The 10,744-nt window shown below is 47.6% G+C and overlaps 1 non-coding gene across 1 annotated transcript; it reads right to left on the bottom strand.

Annotated features, from left to right (window-relative positions):
- Positions 1–10,264: 10,264 nt before the first annotated feature.
- Positions 10,265–10,338, bottom strand: TRNAI-GAU (transfer RNA isoleucine (anticodon GAU)). Its single transcript has one exon. It is a non-coding gene; the product is annotated as a tRNA-Ile (tRNA).
- Between the last annotated feature and the right edge of the window lie 406 nt (positions 10,339–10,744).

Below are 10,744 nucleotides of genomic sequence, written 5' to 3' on the forward strand. Positions count from 1 at the left end.
TCATACAACCACTAATTGGCAGTGTGGGACTTAAATCCAAATCTCCTGACTCCAGTGCCCTATTTTTCAACTGCTCCTCATGGAAGACCTGGTACAGATCACAGTCATGCTTGGCACAGCTCTGGTACCACCCACAAGATTCATTCATTCATTCATTCATTCATTCATTCATTCATTCATCAACCAACACATACATGTATATACTAAGCACTTGCTATGTGTCAGGTGCTGAGCTAGGCCCTGAGTTATGATAGGCAAGGTTCCTGCCCTTCTAGATTCTAGTGTAGAAAGACAGTAGTCAAGTAAACAAATATTTAAGACATTTCAGATAGGGCTAAGAAGAAAATAAAACATGGTAATAGGAGAGAGAGAGAGCAACCATGTGTGTGAGTGTGAAAAAGTGAGATATAGTGAAAATGAGAGACAACTGGAGAGATCGATGTCCATCATTAGATGGTGTAATCATGGAAAGTCTTCCTAACGAAGTGACTTTTCCATTGCATCTGCTGGATCCACTTCTGCCCTATCTCCCCATGCTTGTTCCTAGGCAATCAGGGCAGCAGAGCAGGCGCTAAGCCACACATTCCTAGAACCCCAAAGGCCCAAGCTCTGAAGTCTTTTTTTTTTTTTAGATTTTTATTGGGGAATTGGGGGATGGGAACAGCGCTGGGGAATTGGAGAAGGGAAACAGACAAGCTGCTGTCCTTTTGTTCTTCAGTCTGGCTGTGGAGGACATTGCTTCACTGGCCCAAGTTGGGCTCTTCCCCGGCGAGGCAGATCAGTCGCTGGCTCTGGACGGCCACTCACAGCAGCTGCTGGCTGCCGGCCACACACGGTAGCCCATGGCAACCTACTGCAGCAGGGGCTGCAGCCTACGCGGTCAACCGCAACTCATGGCAGCCCAGCTCCAGGTTGAGCTGTTGTTCAGCATCTTAGCTGTAGAGGGCAGTGTCACTGACCCTCATATGTGGGATCCGAACCGGGGTCCTCTGGCGTCCCAAGACAGCTCTTAACCAACGTGCCACTTGGCCGGCCCTCTGAAGTCTTTTGACAATCATTTTGTCTACTGTCTTTGTGCTTTTTAGGTGGGAAAATGGGGGTCCAGTAAACAGGAGGGATTTGCCCCAGGGAGACTGGCTATGGCTGGAAGTACACAGGGGCAGGGACTTGTGGGGGTGGCCTGGTGCTGTGCCCACTCCACACACTTGAATCAAATTCTCTTAGGAAGGAAACAGAGATCTCTTTTCCTCTCTCCTTCCTTCCATCTGGGCTAGGAAGAGCAATTAGCAAATTCATGCACTGTGAATCACCCTTCTGTAGACACTTCTATTCCCAAGCTAATTGGCTCAGTGTTTGCCCAATCACAGGACCTGAACATCACTGTGATGGGGCTGGGGGTGACTTGGGAAGAGAAGAGAGAAGATGAGAGAGAGCTGGGGTGTACTCAGTAGAGTGTTTTATTTTCACCAAAACCAACTTTTTTTTTTTTTAAGATTTTTATTGGGGAATTGGGGGGATGGGAACAGTGCTGGGGAATCAGGGAAGGGGAACAGACAAGTTGCTGTCGTTTTGTTCTTCAGTCTAGTTGTGGAGGACGTTGCTTCACTGGCCCAAGTTGGCACCATCATTGCATTCTTCCCGGGCGAGGCAGATCAGTCGCTGGCTTCTGGATGGCCGCTCACGCTGGCTGCTGGCTGCTCACGCTGGCTGCTGGCTACACACGGTAGCCCATGGCAACCCACTGCCACAGGGGCTGCAGCCTACCCCGTCGCCGGCGACTCTCAGCAGCCCAGCTCCAGGTCGAGCTGTTGTTCAGCATCTTAGCTGTGGAGGGCAGTGTCACTGGCCCTCATATGTGGGATCCGAACCGGGGCCCTCTGGCATCCCAAGCCAGTTCTTAACCATCGTGCCACTCGGCCGGCCCCACCAAAACCAACTTTTAATTGTCCCAGTGAATGGAGGGGAACGATGGCTGGGGTACATCCAAAAGTCCAACTGGCTTTCAAATGTTATATATGAGCCTTTCCTCCCTGTACAAATTTCCCAACTTAATTCTGACTTCGATCAATTTTAAAAGGGAACTTATTCTCTATGATAATTGAGTCTTAGTGACATAGGTAAGTCATTTTCCCTATCTGGACCTCAGTTTCCTATTCTGTAACATGGGAGTGAAATAGGAATTAGGCTGTTCCAGTCCTACCTTGTATGGTTTGAGGTGGTGGGAAGGGAAAAAGTTTCCTTGGGAGAGTCTTGGTCTCTACATTGTCCCCTCCTCAGCTCTGGGACTCCAGACAAGAACATTCTGGGATCAGGTCACATTACTGAGCACCCTGAGCCTGGAACTACACTAGCCACTTTCCCCACAGTTTCTCGTCCAATTTTTAGAACGTGATCTTCTAACACAGAAGTGATCTCTCACTTTGCATGAGAGGAAACAGGCTCTGAGAAGCTAATTCATTTGTCCAGGGTCCCACATTTGGAGAGAGGGCCTGAATCCCCAGCCCATGCCCTACCCAGGGCCTTGCCTCTGAGAATGACTTGGTTTGTTCAACTACACACAAATGATCCTTCCCCATGGTGAATCACCTATCTCCTGCTACTATTGTTCTTGTCCTCCACCCTGCCTCAGCCCCTGAGGGCCAAGGTAATTTCCTGGACCTTGTCATCACCAGTAATTTCGCCCCTACCCTGCACAATTTCAATATTAAGTATTCCATGCTCCTAATACCGCCTCCTGTCTTTCCTGCTCACTCTCTCTAGAACCCTGATTCCAATGGTTTCCTCACCCACCAGAACCTCCAATCTATTGATCCTCCCACCTTTCCCCCCACTGTTCCTGGCCTCCCTCTTGTCCTGACTTTCTTCCTTCATCAGCTGAGAGTCCATGGACCATCACTATAATTACTTCCTTGCATAAACCCTCAACTCCTTGCTCTTCTCTAGTGAAATTGTGTCCACCTGGCAAAACCACACCCTGGTTAATCCAACTCAGCACTTGCACCCACACAGTTGACTGAAGCTGGAGAAAGACATACAGCCCTGCTGACTGGTCTCACTTTAACATCACCCCCACCATCCTTCAGGGCACTGGCTGGCGATCCTGCCACATGATCTAGTCCTTTCACTCTTTCACAGTCCTGTAGACAATTGCTTACCTTCTCCTCTGTCCTCAATTCCTGACAGCTCCTCCCCCTCGCAGCTGATGACCTTACTTCCTACTTTACTGACAGACCCAATCAAAAGAGAACTTCTGCAGTCTCAGTGCTTCCTCTACCCAATCGCTGGGTCTGGGCCTCATTTTTACCCTCCCTCCTGCTACCTTGGATGAACCCACTTGCTCATCTCTGCAGCTAGCCCCCCACTTATACATCAGATCCGCTACCTTCCACCTGCTCAAGGACTTCAACTCGCGATTTGCCCCTCTCCTCATTGGAATGTTGATCATTCCAATCAGCATTAAGACATAATTTCTTGCATCTCAGAAAAGCCCAAAACAAAACCATAAAACCCTCTCTGGCCTCACATCTTCCTCCCCTCTGCCCTATTTCTCTATACAGCAAAACTCTCAAAATGTCTATACATGCTGACTTGTTCTGTTCTCTCTTGAACACACTTCAATCAGGCTTTCCCCTGCATCGCTCCACCAACACTGTTTTTGTCAAAGTCATCTGTGATCTTCACACTGCTAAATCCAATCATCATTTTTTTGCGTAATAGTTTTATTGAGATAAATTCACATAACACGTTCTTCACCCATATAAAGTATACAACTCACTGCTGTTTTGTATACTCACAGAGTAATTCAGACAGTACCATCATTAATTTTGGTACATTTTCATTACCCCCCCCCCAAAAAAAATCCTGTACCTTTTAGTAGTCACTTCCCATCTCCCCTCAACCCCTTCAGTTTACAGCCCTAGGCAACCACTAAACTACTTCCTGTCTCTATATAGATTGGCCTATTCTGTACATTTCATATAAATGGAATCATGTAACATGTGGTCTTTTGTGACTTGTTTCTTTTATTTAGCATAATGTTTTCAAGGTTCATTTTGTTGTAGCATGTATTAGTATTTCATTTTTTCTTTATTGCCAAATAGTATTCCATGGCTATATGGATACACCACATTTTATTTATCCATTCATCACTTGATGAACATTTGGGTTGTTTCCACTTTTTGACTATTATGAATGCTGTGATGAATATTTATGTACAAGTTTTCTTTTAATTTTTTTGGGGGGAATTTTACATTTACAAAAAAATTGAGAGGAAGGTACAGAGATTTCCCTTTTAGCTTCTGCCCTCACATATGCATAGTCGCCTCCATTATTGACAAAACCCCACCAGAGTGGTCCATTTGTTACAATTGATGGACTTTTATTGACACCTCATAATTACCCAAAGTCCAGAGTTTACGTTAGGGTTCTCTCTTGGTGTTGCACATGTTTAAGTTTTTGTGTGGACATATGGTTTCATTTCTGTTGGGTAACTTTATGTTTAACTCTTTGAGGAACTGCCAGACTATTTTTCAAAGCAGTCGCACCATTTTACATTCTCACCAGCAGTGTATGTGGGCTACAATTTCTCCACATCCTTGCCAACACTTGTTATTATCTGTCTTTTTCATGATAGCCATTTTAGTGGGTTTGAAGTGGTATCTCATTGTGGTTTTGATTTGCTAATGACATTGAACATCTTTTTATGTGCTGATTGGCCCATCTATATCTTTGCAGAAATGTCTATTCAAATTCTCGGCCCATTTTTAATTGCATGATTTTGTAAATTGTTATTGATTTCTGAGAGGTCTATGTATGTTCTAGATACATGTCCCTTATCAGGTATATCAGATTTATACATTTCCTGTGACACAGGTGATCATTCCCTCCTCTTTGAAATACTTGTTTCACTTGGCTTTTAAGATATGACCTGATATTTTCTCCTACTTCACTGACTGCCGTTTGGTGGTTTCCTCCTCATCCCCTCAACCTCTAAACAGTGAAATGCCCGGCACCCACTCCCCTGTCCTCTTTTCTGTCTGCACTCACTTCCTTGGTGATCTCATCCCGTTTCAAGCTGTAAATGCCATCTGTGTGCTGGCAAATTCCAAATTTACATATTCCAGTCCAGAGCTCTCTCCCGAACTCCCGGCTCATTTATTTAATTTTACTGAACGTCTCCACTTGTATGTTTATAGTCTTCTCAAACTTTGCACATCCAAAGATGAAGTCTTGAACTAAATTGCTCTTCCTACGGCAAATGGCAACTTCCAGTTCTTGGGCTAAAAATCCGAAGCCATGTTTTACTCCTTTTTCTCTCACGTCCCACAACTAATTTTGTCAGCAGGTCCTGTTGCCTCTGCCTTCAGAATATAGACAGAATGTGACCCCATCTCACCCTCCCACCCCCTCCCCAGTTTACTGCCACCTCCATGGTGACTGCCCCTCTCTCCTGGACTATTGGAGCCTCCCTACTGGCCCCCGTGCTATTGCACTTGTTTCCTACCAGCAGCCAGATGGATCCTTTTACTGGGGAATTGGAGAGGGGAACAGTGTTGGGGAATTGGGAAGGGGAACATTGTGTTTTTCCAGGGCCTATCAGCTCCAAGTCAAGTTGTTGTCCTTCAGTCTTAGTTGTGGAGGGCTCAAGCTCAGCTCTAAGTCCAGTTGCTGCTTTCAATCTAGTTGCGGGGGTGGGGATGGGGAGAGGGGTCCAGCCCCCCACCATCCCATGTGGGAGTTGAACCGGCAACCTTGTTGTTAAGGGCATGCACTCTCACCAGCTCAGCAAGCAGCTCAGCTCGGACGCAGCTCACTGGCCCATGTGGGAATCAAACTGGTAACACTGTCGCTCAGAGCTCACACTCTAACCAACTGGTCCTTTTTTATTTTAGCTGAGCCATCCTGCCACCTGTTGGTAGCTCAGCGGCAGCTCAGCTCTGGCTGGGCATCGAACCGCTGTTGCTCAGAGCTCGCACTCTTGAGTGAGCTCTTAACCAACTGAGCCACTCGGCCAGCCCTCAAGACTGATCCTTTTAAAACACAAGTCAGATCACATCGTTTTAATGCTTCCATCTTACTTGGAGTAAAACCAAAGTCCTTCCAATCGCCACAGGCTCTGCAGGGCACCCTGTCCCCCTTCCCTCACTTGTGTGTTGCTGGCACACTGGCCTCCTAGACGTTCCTCTCCCACCTCAGGGCCTTTGCGATTGCTCTTTCATCTGCCCGACACCCTCTTCCCCTTGATAGCCATATAGCTTCTCCCCCAGTTCCTCCCAGTCTTTTTCTCAGTGTGTCCTTTTCTCAGGAACGCCTCCCTAACTACCCAGTTAGAACAGCAACCCCCTCCCCACTCTACCTATCCTTTTCTCTGCACCAAACACCATCTATTTGGTTGTCGGAAAAGTCATAACACATTTTTGCAACGAAAAACAGAAAAAATATGTCATGACTTTTCTGACAACCCAATACATGTCACACACTTATTTATTCATTACCTGTTTCCTGTTGAAACAGAAGCTTCTGGAGGGTAGGGGTTTCGTGTGTTTTTGTTTTCTGTGTATCCCAGCTCCTGGAACTGTGTTGACAATTATTCAATGCTCAATAAATATTCATGGAATGAGTGAAAGAGATACCTGAGGAAGGAGCACTCTTTTAGAACCAGATCTTGCAAGGAATGGTGCAGTGTGGCCACAGCCAGATCTCTGACACGGGACTTTGACCTTAGGACTTGGGGAGTCCTCCCAAGGTCACTGAAAGTTGGTTTCTGTTTTCCAGCCAAGGAAGCCTAGTGTAGTGAGAGCCAAAAGCTTGAGTTCCTAGTCCATCTTGACCTCTTCTTGGCTGTGTGCAAATCACTCCCCTTCGCTGAGCCTTGCTTTCCTCATCTGTTCAATTGGGTCATTAACACCTAGTCTCAGGACAGCATAAAAAACCCAGTACGTGAGCGGCGTCTGGCATGTACTCAGCACTCAGTGCATGCTTGCTCTCTCCAGAAACAGGGCTAATTTGCTAATTTGGAGCAAGGTTCAGATGTGTTTTTTTCACAGGATTTTTTTTTTTTTAACAGAATGGAAAGGAAGAAGGAAGAGAGAGTGAGACCTCAGAGGGGGATGAAGCTCTGGGAGAGAACTAGGGGGCTCATGGCTGGACTCCGAAGGAGAGGGAGAGGCACCAGTGGGCAGAGCTGTGAGCAGGGCTCTCCTGGACCTCACTTCCCTCAGCTGTGAGGCAGCTCACACAGCCCCTCCTTGTCCCCAAGCTCCTTCAAACCTGTACTGTGAGGAGGCAGGTGGAGATGACTGATTAAGCCCATTTCATGGGCAAGGAAACTGAGGCTCAGAAAGGTGGGGATATGTATCTTTGTCTCATCTCCCCTGCTAGAACGGAAGCTCCTCAGGTTCAAGGGCTGCTCACTCCCACTTCTGCCTCCTCAGGCCCTGATGTTGCCGACTAAAAATAGGAGTGGGCACTTATCAGTGGGTTCCCAGCCCTGGCAGACCCCACCTCCCTTTTATAACAGATATCTTACAATACCTCTTCCCTGTAATAACATGAAATTCATAGATAATATATCCCATTTATACACTCCTAATTTTGAAAAAAAAATCAAGATAATGCTCTAACTGAAATGTAAAGAAATAAAAAGAAGGTAATCTGTCTTTTTTTCAATTGAGATATAGTTGACATATAACATTATATAAATTTCAGGTGTATAACATGATTTGATATTTATATGTAATGTGAAATGATTACCACAATAAGTCTAGTTATCATCTATCACCATATAGTACAACTTTTTTCTTGTGATGGAGAACGCTTTTTTTTTTTTCATGTGGGAGTCAAACCGGCAACCTTGCTATTAAGAGTGCACGTTCTATCCACTGAGCCATCCAGGCGGCAGCTCAGCTCAAGGTGCCCATGGAGAACTTTAAAGATCTACTCTCCGACCAGCCGAGTGGCGCGATGGTTAAGAACTGGCTTGGGATGCCAGAGGGCCCCAGTTTGGATCCCACATATGAGGGCCAGTGACACTGCCCTCCACAGCTAAGATGCTGAACAACAGCTCAACCTGGAGCTGGGCTGCCATGAGTCGCAGGCGACAGTGTAGGCTGCAGCCCCTGCTGCAGTGGGTTGCCATGGGCTACCGTGTGTAGCCAGCAGCCAGCGTGAGCGGCCAGCAGCCACAGTAAGCGGTTGTCTAGAAGCCGGCGACTGATCTGCCTCGCCCGGGAAGAGCGCAATGATGGTGCCAGCTTGGGCCAGTGAAGCAACGTCCTCCACAACTAGACTGAAGAACAAAAAACGACAGCAACTTGTCTGTTCCCCTTCCCCCAATTCCCCAGCACTGTTCCCATCCCCCCAGTTCCCCAATAAAAATCTTTAAAAAAAAAAATCTACTCTCTTAGCAACTTTCAAATCTACATACAATACAGTGTTATTAACTATAGTCACAATGCTGTACATTACATCCCAGGATTTATTTATTTTACAACTGGAAGTTTGTAGATGTCTTTTTTTTTTTTTTTAAACCTGTAAATGCACAGGCAGACACTTGTAGAACAGGGCTTCTCAAATTGGAATGCACGTAGGGGTCACCTTGGGGATCTTGTTAAAATGCAGATTATGAACCAGCAGGTCTGGGGGAGGACCTGAGAATCTGCATCTCTAACCAGCTCCCAGGTTTGTCCAGCTGCTGCTCAGCAGGCCATAGAAGGACGCCTCCAGTTCTCTGGGCCCACTGTGGGGCCCCTGGCCTGAGCAAGGGGCAGCCCTGTCCCCAACCTCCCCGACCGTTGTCCAGGAAAGTGCCCGCCCTGCAGCCCAGCCTCATTCCTGCCACACAACGTGGCTGGGCGCCCGCTGCAGAGACAGCAGTTCCCACGGGAGGAACCTGCCCTGGGGAATGAGCCGCGGGGGAGGGAGGGAGGCCTCAGGAATTGACGTCCGAGTGGGTGGGGCTTCTCCTTGGTGTGGGTGCGGGGTGGGCTCCTGCCAGCCCCACCCTCTTCCTTGCAGCGGCTCGGGTCAGTAAATCCCCCTGCACTAATCACGTGCCCTGCCTGCCCTTCCACCCCCTTTTCTCCGATTCCCCCCTCCTTCCTCTGTCCTCAGTCTGGGCTGGGCCTCTGAAGTGGGGAGCCCAGATGAATCCAGCTGTTCCCTGCCTGAAGAAACTCAGTCTGGGGCCCATCAAATAGGCAAACAGATACCGTTCATCTTTAAGCAAGTTTTCTATCAAGGGAGAGATGTGCGGGGCACTCCCAGCCTTTGAGGTGCCAGTCGGGGAAGGCTTCCTAGAGGAGGCGGGAGCCCAGTAGGGCATGAGGATTGTGGAGGGATGTCCTGGACAGTCCGTCTCTCTGAGAGCCATGGATCTGGCCAACGCCTACTATCCTGCAGCACCAGCTAGAGCACTGCTGCTCTGGGGATTCCAAGGGACTCTGTTTTAGAGGGCAGGGTAGAGTCTTGTAGGAAGGAGAGGCCTGGGTTTGAGGCCTAGCTTTGCCAAGAATGTGCTGCATGCTTCTTAGGGCAAACCCTTCTCCTGTCTGGGCCAGCATAAAGGGTTGGGGTCTGAGGATCCCCAAGCCAGTCCAGCTCTAAAGCCCGGATCCCATGGCGACCAATGTGGAAGATTTGTCCAACCCTGAGGCAGGAGGCTTACGTTGGGCAGAGCTGGTCCCGGCCAGGGCAGGGGTAGTGGGTCCTGGGGAGGCTCTGAGGAGGTCTCCCACCTGAGAGCCAGGCCAGACTGAGCCACTCTTGGGGCTCTGCTAGAAGGCAAAACATTAAATCATAACAACAGCAATCACAACTGCCCCTTCCTCCCATGAGGACTGAACTCTATAGTTTACAAAGCACTTTTCTTGCCACCATCTCATTCTATCCTCACAAACTTGTTATTGACATTTGACAGATGAGAAAACTGAGGTCCAAAGGCTAAGTCACTAGCACAAGGTACCAGAGCTAAGAGGACAGACATCCCAGGACTTGAACCTGATATCCCGTACATGTTTTAGGAAGTTTTCTGGGTCTCCTGGGTCTGAATTATCCAGGAAGTACAACCTTTCTCATCTTTGACCATAGGGCCCTAGATTTCCATCAGAGTCCTTAACTTTGCATATTAGACCTGGAAGGCTAAGCCATTCTTTCACTATACAGTCATGCACCACATGATAGTTGTTTGGATCAACAACAGACCACGTATGCGACAGTGGTCCCATAAGATTGTTGTTGTATTTTTTAAGGAGGGAGCAGCTCACAGTGGCCCATGCGGGGATCGAACCGGCAACCTTGGTGTTATCAGCAGCATGCTCTAACCAACTGAGCTAACCGGCCACCCCTCCCATAAGATTGTAATGGAGCTGAAAAAATTCCTATTACCCAGTGACGTCTTAGCCTTGTAACCGTGGTGACTTTGTAGCACAACTCATTACACAAATACTTATCATTGTGTTACAATTGTCTACGGTACAGTAACATGCTATTCAGGTTTGTAGCCTAGGAGCTGAAAGGAAACAGAATTTGTCACCCCAAAATATGTCTCTTTGGCATAGGATTACAAAGAGACAAAATATGCCTCTTTGGCTTAATTTTGAGTAACAGCAGCCAGAGAGAAGCTCTGAAAACGAAGTAGAGGTTACCCTTTACATTTGTAAGGAAAATATCCATTTGTAATGGTGTCCTCCCTTGCTGTACCAGGAAGAGAGGGTGATCTTATCTCTAGGAACTCTTATGAATGCAG

Source organism: Hipposideros armiger, unplaced genomic scaffold (assembly GCF_001890085.2).
Source record: "Hipposideros armiger isolate ML-2016 unplaced genomic scaffold, ASM189008v1 scaffold_138, whole genome shotgun sequence".
In the NCBI taxonomy this organism is placed as follows: domain Eukaryota; kingdom Metazoa; phylum Chordata; class Mammalia; order Chiroptera; family Hipposideridae; genus Hipposideros; species Hipposideros armiger.